Genomic DNA, 25,942 nt, shown 5'->3' on the forward strand with positions numbered 1-25,942 from the left:
ATATATATATATATATATATATATATATATATATATATATATATATATATATATATATATATATATATATATGACGTAATGCTCTAAATATATATAAACAAAATTTAAACGTTAAGGAAGAGGAATCTGCGAGTGTGAAAAAGTAAGTGCCACAATCAGGAATCAAACCCATGACCTCCTGCTGTCTATGTAGGTGCCTTAACCAACTAGGCCATTAAGGCTTTGTTGAGAATTCAAATCTGATTAAAGCACTTTATATTCCACACTCATGCGCATGCTTTTAGACAGTACTAGTTCTTGATGCATGGCAAATATATCACATATATTTTTTCCAATTTCCTTAGCGGTTGTTAATTTACAGGTAAATTTAGTGCATATGCATGTGTCATGCTTGCCTTTTTTTAAATGTTCTTTTTAGTGTCTTTGAATCCTCCCAATTAAGAGGCCTCTGAGCTCACATGTACTCGCCACTGGGCGTTGTACTGACAGAAACTAAGAAAGAGTTGATTATAATTTAAGACTCTTGAAGGAAGAGAATGGGACAGTAATAGACAGGTAATACAACCTAATGGAATGAGGACGCATCAAAATGTGAGAAAAACTGTTAAAATATGGAGTTTGGTGGTGAGACGAAGGCTGCAGGAGAAATGGCTGTACATAAAAATCACAGCTGTTGAAAGACTGTTACTTCACAGGTACACCACAATAAATTTTTTTTTTAAAATTGCACCAGAGTTTAAGCTGAGAATTTAACAAAGAATATACCATGAATGCCTTTAGATACTAAGTTTAACACAATAATATTTTATTTCCCTACATTTCTCTTCTTTAACTTAAAGATACATTAGCTATATTTAGATAATGATTTTGAAAAGTAATTAAATTCAAAATTTCAATTTCTTATTTTGTGTATTGAATTTAGAATTCAATTGAATTCAGAATGACTAAAATATTTTCTTCAAACATTATCAGATATATAAGAAGAAATACGATTATTTGGGAATGATTAACATAGATTATCAAAAAAAAAATGTTGAGGTTGTTCACCATAGGTTTTCAAGAAAAACTGGCCAGACACATGAATTAATTTGTCATTAATTCAAATACAATCAGGTTTGTTGATCATCAAACTCTTTATTCCTTTTTCTAAGTAGTGAGTCACTTCCCACTCAACATATTGTTTATTCTTCTTTCTTCTTCAAAATAGATAAATCTTAAGTAATTTGTATTTAATTCAAAGATGGGGTTATGTACTTAAGAGGTTTTTTAATTAATTAATCTTTACTTAAAGAGCAAACATAGTTCTTTAAAACTGGAACCCTAAGGATATGTTTCTGTCCTCTTCAATAGACAACATGGCAATATTAAAGCCAGCTCCTGAGAGAAAAAATATTATATGTTGTACAACTGATTCTTTATTTCTTTTGAAAAAAGGAATAGTTACACCCTCCCCCTACCCACAATATCCAAAAATCTCTATTTCATTAATAGTTTCCAAGTTTTCCATCAAAAACCCTTTTTGTGTCTTAAAAAAATCAGTTGTACAAGATATACTCAATTAAACATACTGTAATGGTTTGGGAAGCCTCAGTATTGATTTAGCCTGGATTCGACCACTGAGGCTTGGTGGATGAAACCAAATACCCATTCAGAAGAACAAAATACGTTTTGAGACAGACTGCAATTACTGCCTTTTCTTTTATTCCGATGTTCACAGTAACGCAGATATACACAATAATGCAGGTGTACACAGTAACACAGGTATTCACCATCCGATGTACACAGTAACGCAGATATACATAGTAACACAGGTGTACACAGTAACACAGGTATTCACCATCTGTAACAAAAGACCCTATAATATATAATAGCATATTCATAAATATAATTATATAAATATATCATTATCACAATAATTAACAATTGCAACAATTAACTAATTAATTATTACATAAGCATTCACAATTCAAATGCACTCACTATAACATTGTCACTTGAATGTCATTACTATTGTATTACATTATGGTATATATATGGAAAAACAATTATTAGAGTAACAAGCTCAATACCTGGATCAGTAACACCAAATTCATAGAACTAACTTCATGGCATAGCAAACACTGATTTAATACCACACATAACCACAGGACGAAACTATACGTATTAAAACAAAGATTAATTAAATCATTGGTAAACGCATACATTATACCGATTTTTAACAGTAGATTCCGTCTGTATTCTTAAGCTAAGCAAGACCAGAATACCAACTAGGCATAAATTACTTAACATATATATATTAACAATAATATTACTGTATATAAGCGGTTGGCGCATCGGTTGTGGCTTGGACTCCCAACCTCGAGGTCAGGGGTTTGAAACTCTCACTGTGCAAATCGCTTGTGTCCTTGAGGAAGGCACTTTATCTATGGTTGCCTCTCTCCACCCAGGAGTACAAGTGGGTACCTGGTAGGTTCCAACACAGCTGCGCTGATTACTAGCTGCAATATTATGGAATAATAATATAATTTAACTTAATAATTTAATTTGGTGTTCAATGTGTTCCGTAATATGTGTTTGATCAAACGGCCGGGGTAGTAATGTGAAGCATTTAGAGGCTTTGTTAAGGCATTAAGCGCTATATAAGAACGACATATTATTATTATTATATAATCGAAAAAAACAAATTAGAAATATCAAGTTACTCACAGTATCGAAAATATTGCTCACGCAGCCAATGCATTATATTTTTCATCTGGTATGCAAACTTACACACGAATCAATAAAACAAAAGCAGTAGCAATAGCAATAGCAATGCAATGTGCCACAAAAACGATAGAAAAAAGAAATAATGGAAAACTTTCCGTTCCATCACAGTACCTTAATTTCACTGTAAATGTGGGACTACAACACATACTTACCATCAAAATGTGTTATTGCATGATCATAAAGACTTATAGATCCTAACCAGGTTAGAATAATGTAATTCTACTTGAGTAGAACATTAATAGAATACGTTGAGAATGATGTTGCTTCCATTTAGGGAAGGGGGGGTGGGCATTTAGAAAAAAATAAAACCCTGAGGCATTCATTCGAGGAAGGCTTTTATTTCAAATTAGGCTCTGGAGGGTGCGTTTATTTTAAGGGGAAGGGGTTTATTCATTTATTTGAATAAATAGGGAAAATGATCGTATTGTCTTACTTTATTTAATTCTGTTTTTTTCACCTAAATTAAACATTTTGCCTGAGACCATCTTCTAATGTATATACATGTCACCAAAAGTAAACAAAAACAAATTAAACTTTATAATTTCGTTTAATTAATGTTTATGTAGATATAAAAAATAATGATGAATAATAAATTACAAAGATATTAGCATGCATCATATAAACAACTGTATCTCATCTACTGTATCAACCAGTCCAGTAGAACATATTTTTGGAAGTATCTCGACCATGGACAAAGGATGATGGATGGGGGATGATCACGATTAATCAGCCAATCAAATCTATCTTAATTCCAAAGATACTCTTTCAATACATTAGTACTGGTCTCCCAAGAGGCACAGGTTCATCAATAAAACAAAATAAACACATACACCAGATATAAATTAGCTTGGTAACTAAAATGCTCTCCTAAAGAACATTCAAACATATCGGTGCCAAAATTGCAATTGACACGTAATGGGAGTACATACCACAATCTACCTGGCCTGTAAAATTTGAAGGGTTAGGTTTTTTTCTTAGGTTTATTCCGAATTGGGACAATTAATATGTTAGATGATTAACATCTTATGATTTATAGAATGCTTAGTATTTTGAGAATTAAATTTAGATTATATGTATACAAGGTCAAGTATTGCATTTTAGGCATTATCATAAGCAGTATATGGTCCTCACAATTATCTTTTAATAAGTTTTTAAAGTAATAATCATACTTTAAGTAATGATTGTAGCTAATGTTATTCAAGGATGGATCTAGAATTTTTTTTAAACAAGGGGGCACCAATTTCATATAGGCCTAAGATGTAATTTTATTAAACGTTGCACTTTTATTTAAGTATCATCAGGAATAATACATGATGATGTTTAAATAAAATTGTCTTGCCAATTTTTGGAGTGACATTCATACTATTTTGGAGTGACATTCATACTATTTTGTAGAAGTGGTTGGCGCATCGGTTGTGGCTTGGACTCCCAACCTTGGGGTTGGGGGTTTGAAACTCTCGCTGTGCAAGTCGCTTGTGTCCTTGGGCCCGGCACTTTATCTACAGTTGTCTCTCTCCACCCAGGAGTACAGTGGATACCTGGTAGGTTCAAACACAACCATGCGCTGATTACAGCTGCAACACTATGGGGCATGAGTGCTGTGTTCCATGTTGTTGATACGGGGGTAATAATGTAAAGCGCATAGAGGTTAGTCTACAATATGCACTATATAAATCGACAATTATTATTATTATTATATTATTTTTACTTAAACTCAGTGCACATCCTAATTGTTAAGAATCAAATGAAAATAAAAATATTTACAAATAAAAAGATGATGCAAGTCTACTGGAACCTCCAGAAATCTTCTTGAAATGCATGAGTTATTCCCAAAAAATGAGCTCAATCTCCTAGAATAGTAGAAGCAACTTACATTCTCCAGATATCAAAAGATTCTGTTTACCATATTTAAGAACAAATTATTGATTAAAAAATAATACTTTTATTTAATTTAATGTATTTATTTTATTCAAATAATTCAAATACTTTTTTTACATTATGTATTTACTTTTATACTTGATCAAAAATAATACTTATTTTACATTTAAAAAAAAACAGGAATAAGCTAATAAACTTAGCAATACCGTAAATGCTCGAATAAGTGCCGCGGCGCTTATAAAATTTTTGGAGGCTTCAGTGCGGCGCTTATTCAACAGCGGCGCTTATTTGAGAGCGGTGCTTATTAAAAAAATATTGGCGTGGCGCTTTCCATGCCTGTTCCCATGTAACCTATTTTACATATTCCCGTAGTTCAGTAGGCCTACCATAGGTCCTATAATCGTAAACAAACGTTTATAAAAAATGATTGTGTCTTAATTGTTTTAGTTAGTCATATTAACCCTGTATACATTTATTTTTATTTTGTTTCATTATACACAGTGTAATATTATGTACTCTCGATTAAGCGCCGAGGCACTTATTCCAGAGCGGCGCTTAACGAAAAAATCACGTTTGGTGCGGCGCCTATTCGAGCATTTACGTATTCATTCCCTTTCCCTACAACCCTATAAAACTATAAAAATCTCATTTAATTTATCTATTTGTTTTTTTCTTTTGTTTTTTTTAATGTATTTTTCTTTTAATTTTGTTTTGTAATTTAATGTAATTCAAGAACATACCTTGGACCTCAGGGAAGAAACAGTGTAACAATACTGACTGAGTATCTAGAATAAAAAAGATTTCGATCTATCCATTTATTGTGTATTATAGTTCTGTGTTCTCTATTTTGCTTTCAGCATGTTTATTAATATACCGGTACACTGAAAGTAGAATTAAATATGTACCGTGTTCATTTAATTAACCTGGAATGTTTCATCCATACGCTCTATTCTGTATTGATGTAAATTTTAGTTGGCATTTCATTTGACTAATGGGAAAAAGTAGCCTGAACTATAAGGGGAAGAGCAATTACTTGGTAATTTCTAAGCTACAGAGCATCATACTCAGCAATTACCAAGGGGGTAAAACATGCTACACACATTATTCAAATTTAAGAAAAATTATGGACTTAGTCATTGAGAATAAGAATACAATGAATGGTTTTAAACTTGTATAATATAAATTAATAAAGGTAAAAAAAATGTGTAAATACCTAAGACTGACTGACTCAAACTCTTTTAATAATCTATTGTCTGCTTTTTAAAAAACAAAATATACATATTTTATTATCAAGAAAAAGCCCAAAATAACTTTAATAAATGTTATCTAATACCATGTGGTCAGCATATCAACTGGCTACAATGGTGGTATCAACTTTGTGTGCACAACCCCGGAGATCCTTTGTACTCTAGTTTTATGGACCTTTCCACTAAGACCCCCACCCCCACCCCTCAACAGATATTGTTGCTATGGTCCCATAAAAGGACAGTCTTAAAACATGCGCAAAGACGTGTTTGTGGGACAACACATGTGCTTGTTGGACACAGGCGTATTCCTGTTCTGTTTGGTCAGTTTTATTGACACTCTGGGATGGGAAGGTCTATTCCATTTCCTCACTCACAGTGAGTTTCAGCTGGAAAGCTTAAATTCACTATCAGAATGACTTCATTGGAAATAGTTTTTGGACTTTCCATTGGTTATCCAAGTGTTGATTTATTTTTAAAAATTTACAAATCAATGTTTGCTTCCCATCCCACCAGGCACCCATTTGTACACCTTGGTAGAGAAAGTCCCACAAGCATGATATCTACATGTGTTCCTCTTCATCCAGGTGTATAAAATGGGTATTAGTAAAAGAGTGCAGCTTAGCTCAGCTGTGTGCGCTGAACCGTGGAGACCTCTAGGTCCATGGTTCTATTCCCATCGCTGCCTCTCCTTGTGTTTCAGCTAGAGGACTGAAACATAAGTTACAATAGCACACCGTCTTTCGGATGAGACGTTTAAGCCGTTAGTCCCGTGTGCATTTATGGCCCATGTGCACGTTAAAGAACGCAGTACACTCTTAGGAAAAGAGTAGGGAATTGTCTCCCGGTGTACTGCTCAATCACCACCAGAAGGACCCCACTAGAAATAAGTCTTCTTCCAGACTTTTGTGGGCTATCCTTGGTGTTTACACCAAATAAATCCAATCCAATCCAAACTGAAGTTCCACAATAATTATAAATTCGCTAGCAAGTTAAGGTGACAGTGTCTATTTTTGTATACAATGACCGGCCAGAAATACTTACAACAGATAAAGTCCTGTGATCTACAAAGAAATAAAGCATTATATAACAACTGAATATTATAATCTATTAATAATATCATACAACCAATAAAAGAAGTCTGAATCTAAAAACAGAAATAATGCAATGCTTTAAAATATATGAACATGGCATGTGCACAGATAATGATATGAAATTATAGTATTAGAGCAAACAGATGGTAAAAATTATTTTTATCAGCCCGGAATATTCAAAATTTTGATTCAAAAGCTGGAGTTATTGCTTAGTTATTACTTCTATTCATTACATACAAGTAATAGAAACACATATAACTGAAATAAAATTTTTCAATAAACAGCACAATCCACAATAACAGATTCTGCATTCTTAACATGTTTAAAAACAAAGTCAAAAATAAAATATTGATAATAATAAAGAACATTCTATAGCTTGCCCCCCATTTTGCTATTAAATTTTAAAAATTTAAATGCAAATCAATGTTATGTGCTACTCAATTACCTAGATTCTGAAACTGTTGTGCCCCCTTCCCCCACCCTCCATTTGAAAAATTATAGATCCCCCTATCTGTGATAGACTAGTGACCCACCCAAGGGGAGTATCACAGTCTCACCTGGGAGAAGCACTCAAAAGTTTTAATTTTATATTTAAATATTTTATTTCTTAATATTTTTTTATTTTAAGTAAAGTAGTTCATTTTCAAATGGAAAATTTGAAAATTATTTGCTTGCAAATTACAGATATATAATTTTCTTATACAGTCTTGTAATTTTATATAAGCCTTTACACTGACTGGTTCTCAATTTAAGGAATGTTGCAGTAAAAAGCCTCTAATTCAAACTGAACCTTTCAATCTGTCTCCTTTAAATTTAATAACATTTTTGATGCTTTTAAATGAATAATTTATTGTATTGATTTAATTTTTAATCGTTTTTCCATGTATAGTAAATCTTGTATTAGTAAGTAAAATCATAAAAATAAGAAATAATAATATGAAAATACGTATTCTGGTACACAAGGAACATAGAAAAGAAATGAAAATAGTCGAAAGGTCCACTGATTAATCTCAGATAAGAAAGTATATACATACTCCAAGTATTGAAATGCATGCCATCGTGTTGGGATTCAATATTTCAACATTAATTATGTTATCATCAGGAATACTTGGAGTATATATTATACTTTCTTAAATGAAAATAGGTTATTGTGATATCTTCAATCCAAAGTTCTTTTGACTACATCGTTGAGCAGAAATTTCACTTCTTTTAAGTTGATCATTAGCGGTAAATTACTGCAATAAAAATTTCTATTAGTTGTGAGATGCTGAAATGTAATATCAAGAACATGATTCCGAGGCTGTGGAACATCAGAAATTGATTTGCTTCTTTGACGTGCTTTTGAAATATTACAAATGAATGCGTGTAAATTGAATGTGTAGAGAAATTTCATCCATCGAAAATGGTGATCTAAATCTTGCTGGCGTTTTTTCTCTCGATTGCGGAGCAGACCTGTTTTACTCAACATGCCTAGGGACTCGGCTTCCTTGCTTCTGATGACTATCTTTTTTTAAGTTTCGGAATCGTTCTTGAGATGCCGTACGCAGGAGACCAGCAGAATGCCATTAATGTCAGTGTGAAATATAGTGCACATTAGTGCGTCTTACCCTGCGATTTTCAAAGCCTTTACCAAGTGTGATTTAATGGCCTGCGATTAAAAAGGTTTTGAAGAGCAGAGAAATTTCTAATGGATAGTTAAATGCTAAATACTTCTAAGCTGTAATCTAAACAGCAAATAAACAAAATCTAAGAGATTTAGCACTGCTAGACTGCTAAGTAATTTAATAATGTGAGCAGTGACATTGGATAAATAAACAAAGCTAAATAAATACTTGTAATACATTTTGTTCTTTTTACCCTTCAATGATGACAGTAATAATGAAATGGTAATACTTTAATTATAACATGAATTAAAATAATAATTTGGAATATTGTCACAATTTTTCTATCAATAAAAGACTAATTTCTCATTATTGCCATTAATGTAAATGAGAATGATAACATAAATGATGATGATGATGATGATAAGGATTATGATGATGAGGATGAAGATAATGATGATAATGATGATGATAAGGATGATAATGATGAGGATAAGGATAATGATAAGGATGACTATGATGATATTGATAAGAATGAGGATAAGTATGATAAGTATTATGATGATGATAAGGATTATCATTACGATAATGATGATAATAAGGATGATGATGATATGGATAATAATAATGAAGATGATTAGGATTGTGATGATAATGCTGTTGATGATAATGATAATAAAGATAATGATGATGATGACAATAAGGAAAATGACGATGATGACAATAAGGATGATGATGATAAGGATGATAATCATGGGCAATAATCAGTCTTTTAATATATTTTAATATTTTTGATTGAAATACATTTTAAAATGTATGCATTTAAACTAATTTTTTATCATCGTTTCTTATTGTTTTTAACTAGATATTATTAAAAATATATTTTATGAACAACTGTGTATGCCAAAAAAGACAATAAATGATAGTTATGATGATGATGATGATGATGATGATGATGATGAAAATGATTATGGTTATGACAATGGTGGTGGCTATGATAATGGTGAATCTGATAATGATAATGATAATGATCATGATGATGATAGTGGTATACAGTGATGGCAATGATGATAATGATGGTGGTAGTGGTGGTGATGATAATGACAATGATAAAAATAATTAAAGCACATACATTATTATGATTTTTTTTTCTATTCGAATAACCTATCATTCAAATGACTTCAAGTAACACATCAAATGCTAGCGTCACTGCCAATGTTGTTACTATGGAGACCGTAATTGTTTTGAGTCACATAAACACTATATACTCAAGAGAAACACTATTCAAAGCCAAAGAACAAACAAGTTTGATATACGGTATATTTAGTATTTTCGATCTTTACACTTCGGCCTGAATTTAGATTATTTTTTTTTACTTTTAAAAAACAAAGTTTGACAACATTTTTTACCATGTTCATAGCATTTAAACCTGCAGAATAATAATGGATAAAAGTTCACATTTCTGTTTCATGTCTGTTTAAACTTAAATTTATGTTCAACTTTAAAAAAAAATTCTTTCATTTATAACTTATATAAGTTTCATTATACTCAATGTGTCTATTAAAACTTAAATTTACTTTCAACTTAAAAAAAATATTCTTTCAAAATTGCACATAAACTTTCATAGAATTCACAGGTTAAATACATAATAATATTAAAGGGATGCATCTAAATGTTGTTCACATAATTTATTACATTTTTAAAGGCCAACTGAGGTAATTGCTGAATTTACAAAATTATGATTGGTACAATTTTTTTCTTAGAAATCACGTTTAGTTAAGGAGTAAAAAGGCATTTGTAATTACAATTTGTTTGACTGAAGTCTACAGAGTGGGAGGCAATACGCCCACAATAGGATTGTGAAGATGCCCTCCCACATGTTTTTCTCCTAGTTGTAAATCATGCTATAACTTCTGCTATAATGCTAAATAATGCTATATCTGTCTGTGAGGGTAACTTACCCATCCTTTACACTTTCAATGATTATATTATGTAGAAGAGAATAGATCCTCCAGAAACAATATCTGTATAAAAAAAATAATTGCTGGCTTTAATGTATATTCTTAATGACTATATTTTACCACCTGTCATCATTCACTGGTATATACTGGTGAAAAGCTATGCTCAAAATAATTCGGGGCAATATTATGTACCTTACGCTTTAGTGTTATTGTTTATCTGTTTATATATAGCCTATGTAGCTAACTCTCTTTAAATGAGATACTGGGATAATATACGATAAGTAAATGTATTGATGTTCTTATCATAAATTTGATATCACATATGAATTACTAATTATTCTTTCCACATACAGTATTAAAGATTGTAATTAATAAAAAGCTGTATGGAGCCATGAAGAAACATAAAAGCTATAGAGTGAATATATATACTTTGAAGATAACTTCCATAATTAAAATATTGAAAGTCTTAATCCGTGAAAACATAAATTTCCTTCTTTACTATAAATGATTAATCTAGTGGCCTTTATTTGTACCTCTATGAGGTGCCCATATACAACAATATTATCATGGTAAGTAATATAAGGCATTATTTTACAGATATATATAACGATAAAAAAAAATTATCAGCATATTAAAAAGGTGATAAAAGAATGTTCTTGTATTTCTCAATATCATATTTTCCTTGTAAAACATGAACCAGCTATGTAAAATTATTATTCATTTACAAAGTTTAATCGTCATTTTTATTACTATAGGTATATTGTATATATATATACATTTATTCTACATTGAGAAATATGTAAATAGCGTAATAAAAATGTTGATAGATAATGCACATAGATAGATCTGAAAAATTCTACAGATATAACCACAACTGAACATGACATAAAGTCTCAACTAATATATCAGCAGTAGTAGCGAGATATTCTATTATTATATTATGTTTCTGCATGGCATTATATTCGTAGCTAGTGGCTACTTAGTTACCACTTATGCACTCCTTCCTCACACCCCTTCCCCCTCCAACCACCAACTCAACCAATGCACTAAATATGTAGAGATAGGAAAATATTTCTATTATAAAAGATATTCTGGTATTAAAATTATTTGCCTGCACAATTTTATTATTTGCTTAAACTATTTTCAGTTCCTATTTAGAGATACAGTAGGAACATGATATGTAATTGTTGGACAAGTCTGAAGTCAGTGTGGCTGCAGTGAAGTCAATAGAAAGGTGATTTAAAGTAATTAAGTCACAAATGATAGCTATACCCATTGACCAATCATGAATGAAAATATTGATTGGGAGGTGAGATATGTTGATTACTCAGATGCAGTAAAAATGATTTCTTGAGAGGGAAATGAATAATAAATTAAAAGGTTGTGAACTGTTTCCAGGTACAGCTCTTCATAAACAAAAGAAAATAATCAGTCAAACGCATCTTGGAAGAACAAAAGAGAACAATTAAACTATCCATACAAACAGACATCTTGTGTACCATCAAAGGAATTCTTAATTTTATTTCAATTTTCAGTTTTTGTGTCTCAACAACAACTATGCCAAAACCAGCATTAATGACCAAAATAAGAAAACTTACTTTTTAATATATTAATATTTTCCATATTTTAAGCTTTTTTTTTTTGTTCTCGCCAGAACAAATGACAACAGATGGACGAAGCTAACAACTGAATGGACTCCCCGAATAGGCACACGAGGTCGAGGAAGACCTAAAATCAGATGAAGGGATGAGATCGTGAGATTTGCCGGAATTTCCTGGATGAGAGCTGCACCGGACAGACGTGGATGGTTTCAGCTTGGGGAGGCCTTCGCCCTGCAGTGGGCCGAAAACGGCTGAAATGATGATGATGATGAAGCTTTAAAATGGCAGGTCATTTTGAGAATTGAACTTATCATTGCGTGAAGTTATGAGTAAAAGTATTACAACTTCTCTGTACGAAAGTATACAATACTGCCACATTCTTCTAACACTCAGTTTAAAATTTAGGGACAGTATGCAAGTGTTGTGATGGCAAGCCTCATACATATTTTGTAAATAACATAGTATCTATGGAGAAAATACTTGGTTGCCTGGGAAGAACCCCATGAATCACTGGCCGTATTTGACTGGTCGTTCTTTGCTAAACCACGCCCACCTGCGCAGTGGTAAAATCCTACTTAACGAAGACTACCGGTCGAATAGAAAACTGGTAAATACTCAACAAAACAAAATAGCTGCATAGTTAACGCAATGCGCTGCGTAATCAGGGTTGCTTCGGATTGTGGCAGCATGGGTTTTTCGTAAAAAATGTTTTCATCCAGTTCTTGAATTCTGTTAGCCTACAATTATTTTTTGATTTCATGTGGGTAAATATTATATTAATTTTCTGAAATTTTATCTAATTATATTAACGCAAATGTTTTTCTAAACTGACCAATCGGCCATGTTTGTTTTGGTCACATGGATAACTTAATGGTGATTAAAGCACTCTGGTTTATATTAATTTTTATTGTCAAAGAATTCTATTTTACAAACCAGTAAGAAAAATCATTGTCAACGAAATGAAGCAGTTGAATAAGCCCACTGCCATTCTAATCCGCAAGGTCCTGTGTGGAGAGACAACAGAGAGCTTTTGATCTGTGATGATGTAAAATGTAATGACATCATGATGTGGGTTACATTCCGTCTTTAAATTGTCGGCCGAATCCAAGTTCAGGCCAGAACAAGGACTGTATTCTTTTAAACATTGGTGTGTCCGTCTTTGCATTTGTGACATCTCAGCTTATGTGCTGTAAAAATCAAAATTTATTTACAGTAGAACGTAGAATGCATGTGATGCCAGTCACGGATGAGTGAAGTCGTTCTAGATTCTTGTTCTACTTTCTGAATCAACAGCTTCCTATTGTGGATTAAAGTGCCTTGCCCAAACAGACAAGCATTACTCTCTCAATTTTTTAAGAACTCCTTGTAAAAAAGAGAAAATTACCCTGAAGACTTAGTCGATCTTTAATAAGCCTTTGGTAATTGTACTGTTAAATATAAAGCACATATAGATGTTTAGTGTGAGTGGCTGGCACAGCGGTTGCATCTCGGTCTCTCGGTACCAAAGTCGGGGGTTCAAACTCTCGCTGTGCATTTCACTTGTGTTCTTGGACAAGGAACTTTACCTACGTTCGTCTCTCTCCACTCAAAAGTATAAAATGGGTACTCAGTGGTTCACTACTGGGGAGGAAAAAGGTGGTGTAGAAATAACTGGCCACTCTTAACACACAATGCAGGGGCTTAGTCCAATGGGCTAACAGCTCAATCCCCTACTTTCAAATAATGAATACGGGACTACACTACCTACTACGTAGATGTCTAGCATATGCTTTATATGAAGTCAAAACTTATCATCATTGCCACTGCTGTCATCACCATCATCATTGTTATTATTGTTATCACATTCATGACACATGCCAGCCGTTGAACCCTATCACATGTATCTTCACTCCAAAACTTACGTGTCCTCGCTTCCACAATATATATGTGTCCGACACATATATCAAATATGGCCTTAATTTATATCTCGTTTCCTTGCTTTAGAGGCTCAATGGGTATCTGATGTGCTAAATGAAGCTGAATGTATTGGTTGTGCTAAATCATCATGCATGGCTAGGAGCAATACTCTAGGGAGTGGTTGTACATGTGTGATTTTATATACATCCAAAGTCTATTACAATAATGTAAAATGCTTGCAAAAATTTGCATTTGAAATGCAAGACAGTTTCAGAGAATATAGTAAAAACTCAATTTTATCATGGTGCATAAAAAGAAAATATCAGTTGGACCGCTGGCAGATGGTTGTAGTAGCAGGGGTAAGGCTCTAGTGACCATGATGCCTAAAAAAGACAGGCAAATTTGTACAACTGTAAGCTGTTCAAGATATATTTAGAACGTATTATATTTTTTAAAGATGTTGTTGGTCCGATAGGGGCTTGCAGGGGTGGAATCCAGAGTTGTTCAAAAGTGGGGGGCCGAAAGTGGGGCGGATTGAGACAACACTACATTTTGACTTCTCGACGTCCAAAAATAACTTCTGAGGCGTTTTGGGAGATTAATTATTTTCTTTCAGCCGGTCTAGCCTTCCTCTAAATCTGTCGGTGGCTTGGCCTGTAGGACAGGGGAATAAGATCCTAACCCCGCACTTACATACTGGAAATGCGAGATTGCCATGGAATGCCAAGCACACTTTTTTATAACAAAGTAAAGTGACTTCTAATGAAAAACACAAAAGAAGTAGGTTACATCACCTATATATGCAATAGATTGTTATGCAGATTTCAATTTTTGCAAAACATGGCAGTCTAATATATTTGAATATAGAGCCTAGAGGACATTCAAATGCACTTTATGATCAATACATTATTTATGAATATTTAATACATAATAAAACAACGATTCCAAAAAAAAAGAAAAGAAAATATTTCCACACAAACTAATATTTTCTAATTTATCTTTACTCTCACATCAACATACCAAACATTTAAATAACTTTCTGTTACAAAAACACCCTTTCATCTGATATATGCAACAATGGCATTGCAACAAGTCAGATGGACCTATGTACAACATTCCAATAATCTGTAATAAGCATGTTCACAAATACAAACCTTTTGCAAATAAGCTCGGCATTGAAGCCGCCAAAAATTTTAAAAAGTGCTGCAGAGCAAATTCATTATTTACGGTATGCGCATATCTCCCATACACTAGTACACAAACACACACACACAGTAGCAGCGGTGGGATGACATATACACACATGCACACACACCCACACCCATGCATGGTAGCAGCAGTGGGATGACAGATACACACACACACACACACACACACACATGGTAGCAGTGGGATGACACACACATTCAATCACACTCAAATGTGTATAATTATGCATAAAAAATTAAATACTGTCAAATATGATATATGATAGGTGAACTGTCAAAAAAAATTTCAATAAAATTAAAAATACCTTAAATGACATTTCCTATGAGCCTGGATGAGTTATTCATGTTTGTGAAATGAATTTTAAGATAATATTGATCTTCATAAAGCTAGCCTTTGAATAAATATATCACATTTCTGATCAGAGAGCATCATATTTATACAACATTTGCAAACAGAGCAAAGGGATTTCTTTTTGACAAAGGCTACTTTAGTAGGCACTTTCAAAAATTGGATGTGTTAATGTGTGAATCTGTAAACTGGATTCTAATCTGAGAAGATCTTAAATCTAAACACAACCTTTCTGCGATCTGTTTGCAACGGGGAAGAATTCTCGTAACACGCTTCTGGCTCATCCTTTAATGAATAATAAACAGCTTCCGATGAATTACATTTCTTGACAAATGAACGCCATTTACTAAGTGGTAAATTATGAATGGATTTTTCTCTCTTTATAAGCACCGGAATCACTTGTGTTTCTACTCCCCAGCAAAGAATGTCTTAAAGTGTAAAAAAAAAAAAAATTCTTACAATGGAAACATGTTGTTTCTCTCTGTTCAGGAGTATAATAATAATAATAAAATAATAATAATAATAAGTCAGGAAAAAAATGAGAAGAAAAATTTTAGAGTTCACCAAAAAGGTGCATCTTCAAAGCACTCTTGAATGAAGAAACTGTTGCAGAGGATTTTATATCGCCTGATAGTGTGTTCTAAAGTTGTGCCGAAGCAACAATAACATTTTTTCAAGTTAGCAGTCTAGAGAGAATCCACTCTGGCGTAGGGCTCTTAAGCCGTTATTCTCTTTTGGTATGCCGCTAACCTTCCTTTTTCGTATTTTGTTTTTATGTTTTCTGTATATGCCGAATATAATAAATCAGTTAATGAATAAATAAATAAGGCAAGGGCACAACAACATACAGCGACACAATATCGGCACTGGTTGGAGTAGCAGAATCGCCCGTTGTTCTCAGATAATAAGAATTATAAACTATACACCCAGTGCACAAATTTGTGGGCAATTTAAAAAAACCAAGTGAATAATTCAAGATGAGTAGGGGGATAAAGCCGGTGTGTTGGTCAAACAGCCCAAGGGTAGCACAGACATGATGTCACCCTTTAGGCAACACTTTTTTTTATACCTTGTTTTGCCAACCCACCAATATTGATGATTTGAAATAAAAATAAAATTTTATTTTTGGCCAATTAGCGCACTGTTTACATTCACTAATTTAAATTTTATTGTTATTTTCTCCTCCGTTTGGATGTTTTTGGCAAAACTATTTGCTAAATAAGAAAAAAAAATGTTTTGTTTTTTCCGTTATCCTCTGAAGACCTTTAAATCAAATAAAAATGTGAAACAAGGTATAAAAAAGCCTTGCCTAATCTTGTTTGATGTATACCGGTGCTATGCAAATATACACTGTTATATTTAATCTACATCATATTGCATTATCAAAGTCTATTAATAATTTATTTTTCGGGTGAACAAACAGACACTCTATGTACATTTGTCAAAAAAAAACCAATGTTTATAGTATTCAAAATTTCAAATAAAGTCTGTACCTACATTGTCAACAAACACATACTGACGTGTTAAAAATATTTTCATAATGCACATACAGTATGCTACAGCTGTTTAAACAAATGTGTATTTATATATGATGTTTAATTAGGCACCTCATAATAGATGAGCATAATGCCATCCTGTCCAATAGTTAGCGATATATTGCTGTTGATAGAAAATAATAAATAGATCAGCTTGCATAGAAAATGTTCTATTAAGGTGGTAATATGATAAGTAAAATATTTATGGGTTTTTCTTTTTTTTAACTTTTTTGTTTCTTCTTCATCTTCCTTGTTTCTTGCACCAAGAGCACACATACAGAGATACTGGTTACTATAATTATTATTACTATAGTTATTATTTATTATCACTATTTTTATTACAGTCAGCTGATTACAGTACTATTTTTATTACTATTAGTCCTATTATCATTATAATAATTAACATTACTGTACTTTTACTACTATTGCTTATATTAGCTATTAATATTATTGTTGTTATTATAATTATTATTTAGGATTATTACTGCTATTGTAATACTGTTTTTCTTATTTTTTTATTATTATTATTAGTATCATTGATTTTATCATTATAATAATTTGTATTATTATTACCATTCAGCAGGTCAAATGGAATCACCAGCTGTGTAGAGATATTAACCAATACCCTGGTATGTTAAAGTAATTTATAGCCAGGTTGGTATAAGTAACCCATAACCAGGTATGGTAGCCCTTAACTAGGTATGTAGAGGTAACCCATAACCAGATATGTAGAGGTAACCCATACCCTAGTACGTAGAGGTAACCATAACTAGGTATGTAGAGATAACCCATAACCAGGTATGTATAAATAATGCATAACCAGGTATGCAGTGGTAACCTACAACCAGGTATGTAGAGATAACCCATAACCAGGTATGTATAAGTAACCCATAACCAGGTATGTAGAGGTAACCCAGGTAGGCCTATGTAGAGTAACCCATAACCAGGTATGTAACAGTAACCTGTATGTAGAGATAAACCATAACCAGGCATGTACAGAACCCATAACCAGGTATGTATAAGTAACCCATAACCAGGTATGTAGAGATAACCCATAACCAGGTATGTATAAGTAACCCATAACCAGGTGAGTAGAGATAACCCATAGCCAGGTGTGTAGAGATAACAAGGTGTTGTGTAACCTTTATTGATGAGCAGGTGTGAGAAGAAGCGATCTTGTATTTGAATGCCACACATTATCATGTGTTTATATCTTATTAGGTGTCACAATGCCACTTATATGACAGAGATACATATGAACTATATATAGATGGGACATATTATTATACAACAATATATATACATACATGGATTAATGCGCGATAAAATTATTGAAAAAAAAAACTGTAATAAAAGATACATATTAACTGTTGTATAGATGAAAGGCCTTTAAAAACAAGTCATTACATAGAGATACTACTTAACTAGGCCCAGTGAGTTTCTTGTGGCCACAAATTATGATGTCTGAGGGTGACCCTTCCAGTGTATCCTAGAATGTTGTCTGGTATTCAGGGACCCACTTTAAATAAATGAAATAATGTGAAGCTTTTATCAGAGAAGTCTCTTTATGAGGCTCAGGAGTTGTTTTTAGCTATGAGAAAAAGTTTTGCTGTGACAGGAATTGAACCCAGGATCCTGGGATTAGAAGGCAAGCATCTTAACCACCAAGCTATTCAACTACACTCCAAATACTATTATTTAGTGAAGCTGTACTTTGAAGGTAATATGGTCTAATTATTATGTGTGTAGTTTTAATATGTTTCATAGAAGATTTTTTTTTGTTAGCTAAAGTTACTGTTATGATTTTAAGTAAAGTGATTTAGTTCAGTTATAGTTTTTGTTTACTGTACTATATACCACTTAGGCAATAATATTTTGGTGGTATTATTAGTAATATGCTAATTTTCTGGTGGCTTTTTGAATAGACTTATAAAAGCAAAGTGAATTTATAGCTGAAACAATTTCACCGTGTTAAAATAAGATTACTGTATATTATTATATATATTTAAAATACGATAACAATAGAATTCATAACAATAATAAACAGCCTATTTAAATTGTTTGCATTTCTGCAATTTCTCTGTTAATTATGTGATAAATTTCTCTTCGCTTCATTTATAGTGTTTTAAGAATAATAAAGCGTTAACTAGGCAAGACGGAAATGAGCAATTGTCTCTGATTGCCTTAAAAATGACTGCATGCTTGTGTAAGAGTGCCGAAGCAGCGCTAATCAGTGCAGTACTGAACATACTGAAAACATTTCTTGGTAGTTTCATAGTTTAAAATTAAAATAAAAAAATAAAGTCATATGCAACCCCAAAGAGTTATTAATTCAAGATATAAATTCTAATTATAAATCTTTAAGTTGACAATTTTGGAACAGCCATTTTGAAGAATTTTTACAGTCAAAAACACAAAGCATTGAATAAACTAAGAGTTAGTACTCATTGCATGATTTTTATAATAACCGTATGGCTTCAATTTATCCACATATGAGTAATTACATTGCCATTTCCACAGCAATTTTTGAAATGAAAAGGATCAAATTATCAACTAGATTTGATCATGCTCAATAAATGTTTATTAATAAAAGATTACTCTCAGCAGCAAAGGATCCTACAGTGTTACTTGATATGTTGGTTTATAACCATCAGTACATCACATGAATTTTAATGACAGCTAACTTAACAACATATCTGGCGTGACTGTCAATGAAAATATAACTTCTGAGGTCAAATAACAATGTTAATTTTTTTCTTTTAATGTCCTTTCTTTCTTGATACATAACAAAGATTAATAATTCTAAATTAACTTGGTCAACAGTACGCTGACATTTTCTCTGTGTATTATTTGCTCTGAGCTACTATTTATTATGGTTTACTGTAATTATGTATTGATTTTTTTAGGTTATTTCTCAGCTTCAGTTAGGTTTTTTACCTTCCAGTCATAATTATGACTTCACGGCCTTGCAAAGAAAACTGTACATTCAAATGTCAATATATACTATCATCATCATTATACTTTCTTGATTGAATGTATTTTTATTTCATAGATATTTATTTTTCCTTTTATCTGAGATGCAGTTTCAATGCAAAAATGTAATAATTCCCAAAGAACATTAGAAAAATAAATGTGAAACAAAAAAGGAATAAGTGTCAACATGAATCTAATAGATTTTACCAATAAAATAAAATAACATATCAGCTCATTCAAAGTTTGATATGAAAATTTTTTTATGGCATGAATTATATTTTTTTTATGTTTAAGAAAATCAAAATTTATTTGTCTTTCAAGTCTACTGTATCTATATTTTATTCTTATACTTACAAAACACACAGTAGTGTACCTAGAGGGTGCGTGGGTAATGCACTCCCTCTCCAAAATATTTATTCCCCCAGTCGTTCCCCAAAAACCACGATCAAGTAGTAAAAAATTGCCTTATTTTGCCAGCTAGCCACCCCCTCACCTGATCAAGCTCCCACTTCACCATCATGTCTCCGTCATCCCCCACCCCCATTCTTAGATTCCTAGATACACCCTTCCAAATACAGGTTACATTTCATATTAAATCTAATAAAAAGAATAAAAATACTAATACTAATAATTTTTTATCTGTCATAAAAAAAGTATAATATATGAAAATTGCTTTCCCTGACATAAAAAACAAGACATGTCTATTACTATTATTAATTATAAACGAAGTTGCAGTTTAAGCCATAATAATATTTGTTTAAACAAACAAATAATCACAAAATATATGTTAATCTTTAATTTTATATTTCCTACTTGGGGCATAGAAGTTGGGAGAAGGGGATACAACCCCCTCCGTCTCCAAGTTGTTTTCGCTTTAGGCATGTAACCATTTGGGTGAAAATGTTTCCAGGAATCACACTTTATCCACCCTCTCCCCATACTAATATGGTTTTAAGTCCTGCTCCCACACACAATGGTAGTTTTCTCCTATGCCCATGATTTCATACAAAATATTTCAACCACTCCCATTAAAATTTAAACCCACTCAAAGAAAAGAAGATAAAAAATGGATTTTAAAAATGGTTCTGAAGATATAACATAGATATAAAGGTGAAAATAACACCAAGCAATGAATTCTAAGGGCAAAATAAAAAAGGGAGAAGAGCCACACAGCACAAGCATACATGAAGGAAAAGCAAATGGCAAATATTAAGACTATATCCCGAAGCAGCAACGCTTGCAAGATTCAATAGGTCATGCTACTCTGATCAACCACACGAGAAGTGGGTTGAGTCAGCGCATTGAGGTAAGGACACGCTTACCCATTCACACGTGAACACAGCCAATCCATCACCGTTAGGAGACAACTCCTTAGTCGAATACTTACACACTTCGGCTCAAGAATCTCATTAGTCAACTACTTAATGGTCATTAAAAGCGATCAATGGCTTTATTACCATACTGGTCAAATTCTCCCTCAAAACAAAACGACAAATCACAATTTTATTAATAATTTCAATCTATTTCGATATGCTTTATTTCATTATATTGCTTTGCCTTGTCTTGTGCCCTTTGAAAATATATTTTTTTTATCCTTTTGACCCTTTTGCTTTTTTCATGTGTAACCTATTCCATCCCTCCATTCATTGCATTCTTTTTAATTTTAATCAATTACCTTTTATATTAATATGTTAATATTTAATCTGTTCCTCATATCTGATCATTTTCCTTGAAAAGATATCAATTATGTAATTAGTAGCCAGCATTCAAGGAAGCAATGAACCTTACATTAGTTTGTTTCAGTGTTATTACAACAGAATATTTAATTGGACAAAGCCTACATTTAATTAAAATGTGTTAACACAGTGATCATAAGAAATGAATATGTGGAACAAGAATCTGATTGTTTTCATAAATATAATTTAAACAAATGTGTGTGCATATCACAGTATATCATGAATAAAACATCGAACACCGTATGAACACATTTGAAAAGACTGAATATACGAAGTCTGTGTACATCTGCATTGTGTTAATGTCAGTGAAAGCGATTGCCGCTTTCATGCAAAGAGTGCGACATATTTTGCTGATTTTCTCGTATATCAAATAAAATAAAACTAGACTTTATGTCTGTTTGTATAACAGAACATAGGGTTTTTCTTCATTGACATACAGTAAAAAAAAAATCACTAAAAAATGTGAACCTACTAAAACACGAACTCAGGCAGCAGTTGTAACATTGACGTTAATATTATAGAGTTTTCTAAGTATAATTAATTTGAAATGTCTGCATATTTTTTAGGGCTCCCTTAAGTCTGTTTTAGACAGATACTTTTTTATTAGTAAATTTATATTAAAAAAATCAGAAACCTTCACTGAATTAATTGAATCTATAGCTTTAGTGTCATCCTCATGAAATAAGTTGTGTCACATAAATAAAAAACACACAAAATGTTAGTATCAATATATATAAATATATTTTTAATTATTCCATATACATGAAAACAAGATTAGCTCCAAATATAAAAAAAAATTGAGAAAACATATAAGGTTAGGTAAGATTTTAGTATTCAATGTTTTTTTTTTTTGGGGGGGGGGTTGGGGGAGGTTTGTCTGCTTGCAACTGAGTCTTAAAACTTCAGATAAATTCAGTAATATTAATTAACGTTTTCCTTTGCATCCGGGACCGAGAGAAGGATTGAATATCGATGGAAGATGAACAATGAAAAAACAGCTGATTACAAATTGTGTATCTAATTGTTTTATATGATCTTAAAACCATCAATGTGTGCTGGATTTAGTATCACCCAGCTGCTATTCTAAAATACTAGCCAGGGGGCCGAAACGAAAAAAACCAATTAATGCTTTAACTGTTTAATGTATTGTCTTTCGGGAGAAGATATAACACTTAAAACCACAAGAACCGACAATATAAATTGTTTTTCTTCAAGAGAGGCTTACTTAAGCCTTTCACACTATTAAAGTAAATTATGGCCTTTGTTTACCATCAAAAATTAGAGAGCATTTAGAAGTTTAGACATTTGGTGATCTTTTCTTAGTTCCTTACACCAACCAGGTTGAACTGAGACTTTATTGCAGAGAGTGCTTTCAAAAGTTTGTTTATTATTATTATTATTATTATTATAGTTCCAACAATACTAGCCAGGAGAAAATAACTAATCTCACAAAATATAGAAATTTACAACAACCTTTTTTCTATATAAACATTTATATTTAAAATAAAAAAAAAACAATTTGAATTGAGTACAGCATTTTCTATATTATGAAAGTTAAACAATTTTTATGTTTATAGAGTTAACAATAGGGCAGAAATGTTGACTGAGGAAAATAATGGTTTTTGTAGTTTCAGTAATGTTTTTCAAAACTTGTTCAGTTCCATATTTTTTTTTGCTGGGCAGCAGACTTTAATTGTGAATCTTGATTCCAGTATTATAATTACCATTAGAGTTATCATTAACATTACCGTTATCGATATTGTTCTTGTTATCATTTTTATATTATATTAATAAAAATAATAATAATAATGGCTTGGAAATTACCATCTGACTCTGTCATGTTATAATGTATAGCAGAATGTTACCTTCCAGAGTCAATGGTATTATTTTCTTTCAGTAGCTTGCACTATGATTTTGATGGCTTCTCTTATTTTTTTTTTTTCATGTGTTTATTTCTTTTGTAAGAATTTTAATATTGACAGCTGATGTAGGTACACCGAAGGAACCGAAAGCTACTGAAAGAAATTAAAGTCATTCTGAAAAGTAAGTTTTTTCTATAACAATAATAATAATAATAATAATAGTAATAATTATTATTATTACCATTATTATAATTTTATGGTCAATATGAATACATCCATTCTTGCAACAGTCATGTCACCATAAATGAGTGCTTTCCACATTAATCAACTGGATGCATTGGAATATAACTTCTTTCAATGATATGTAATGTATACTAGGCCTACCCAAATGCATCTTTAATATCTGTAATTATTGGCATTCTTATTTTAAATTAGTTTTTTTCCATTTCAATCCACCAATGAGTAAGTCACCAATCATCATAACTTTGGAATGGGAAATGAACCATGTACTGCTCAATAAATGTAGCTCTCGTGTCTCATTATGAAATTCATCTGGGAATTCACATATTCTTAATCTTTTTAAACATTTTTTTATTATAATAATAAATTGTATTTAGCCAAGGATGTTGAACCATGGAGGAAGTTTTGATTCCTCATGGTTGAACTAATATTAATTGAATGATTGAACCAAGGAGTTTTAGTATCATAATCACAATGCCATATTTCTGATGTGATTTCTGACGAGAGTCTCTATGCGCAGAAAAAGTGAGCAGATGTAACTGGAAAATAAAATTAAAAAAAGAAAAAAAAAAAAAGAAAGAAAATCCAAGCCAGCACCCAATCCACAATATGGGGATACGCCCTCGTCGCTGAGCAGGGATCTATCAAAATGTACCCTGTCCAGCACCAGTTGAGTCTCGGCCATCCAAGGACTCAGGTGCCTCCTATCCTGATAGAACTACAAAAAAGCTAGCTGGCATGGGATGGAAAAGGGGAAATCAAAGAGAACGAAATAAGCGAGTTTTTAAATGAGATTTAAACAAAGAGACGGATGGCGACTCACAAATACATAACGGTAGAGTATTCCATAATTTAGGGGCAGCAACCATGAATGAACGCTCCCCAAACGACTTTAACCTGCAGGGTGGACTATAAAGTGTAGTCAAATCAGATGTTAATCTGAGGGTACGAGCACATGTTGAGGAGCGAGACTTAATAAGTTGAGAAATGTATTTAGGAGATAACTGATGAATGGATTTGTAAACAAACAATAAAATTTTGAAACCAATGAAGATGACGGAGTACTGGTGTGATATGTGGTGTGACGTTTAGGTGTTCCAGTAACCAACAGAGCAGCGATGTTAAGTAGCAGCTGAAGCTTATTAATTGAGGTTAGAGGCAGTCCGTAGAGGACCACATTACAATAATCCAATATGGATGTTACTAAGGCGTGTACAAGTTTAGAAACAGCATCTTTGTTCAAAAAACGTCTAACCTGTTTGATGTTTCGAAGTTGAAAAGATACTGTTCTGCAGATATTATTAACGTGACGCTTGTGGAGTTGAATGTAACTCCAATATTTCTTACTTCCGTAGAGGGAGTGATAAAAGTATCCCCCACACGAATGAAATTTATGATGGGCATGTTGGTACGACGTTTGGGTTTTAATATTATTATTACTTTACACATTTCTGATAGTAGTATAGTAGTAGTAATAATAATTATTATTATTATTGACATTTATGTTATTATTATTATTTTATTATTATTATTATTATTATTATTATTATTTACACATTTCTGATAGTAGTAGTAAGAACAATAATTATTATTATTTATATTATTATAATTACTTAATAAAAATAACAAAAGACAATATTAAATTGAAATACCATAAGGAAATTAGTGTAAAGTTTTGCAAAAACAAATCCACTAGTGGCATCTAAGTGTGCTATTTGTTCATTGAAAATAAACGAGATCTTTCTGTAGTAGACCTTTATTAACTTGTGATATCATTGTTATTATAGTGCAAGAGAACATCGTTGACTTGTAGTAGCACTCACATAAGACTAGAAAATACTCCACTTCCTGAGCCTTATAAAGAGAATTATATTATAAAAATCATCATTGGATTCATTTTGGTTAGGTACTTGGAAGCAAAATAAAGTGTTTCATTGAGTGAGAGGACAGTGTTACATACATCTGTGATATGTGCTGAGATGCTGAGCTTGCTAATAT

General features: G+C 32.1%; 1 long non-coding RNA gene across 1 annotated transcript; it reads right to left on the minus strand.

The window, feature by feature from the left end:
• Positions 1-1,502: 1,502 nt before the first annotated feature.
• Positions 1,503-10,606, minus strand: LOC117115263. The gene is made up of 4 exons (XR_004446533.1): positions 10,545-10,606; positions 6,933-6,952; positions 2,070-2,154; positions 1,503-1,840 (listed from the first exon to the last, which is right to left on the minus strand). It is a non-coding gene; the product is annotated as an uncharacterized LOC117115263 (long non-coding RNA).
• Between the last annotated feature and the right edge of the window lie 15,336 nt (positions 10,607-25,942).

This window comes from Anneissia japonica, unplaced genomic scaffold, assembly GCF_011630105.1.
Source record: "Anneissia japonica isolate Jap-2015-1 unplaced genomic scaffold, ASM1163010v1 scaffold288128_len588385_cov197, whole genome shotgun sequence".
NCBI classification, from domain to species: Eukaryota; Metazoa; Echinodermata; class Crinoidea; order Comatulida; family Comatulidae; genus Anneissia; species Anneissia japonica.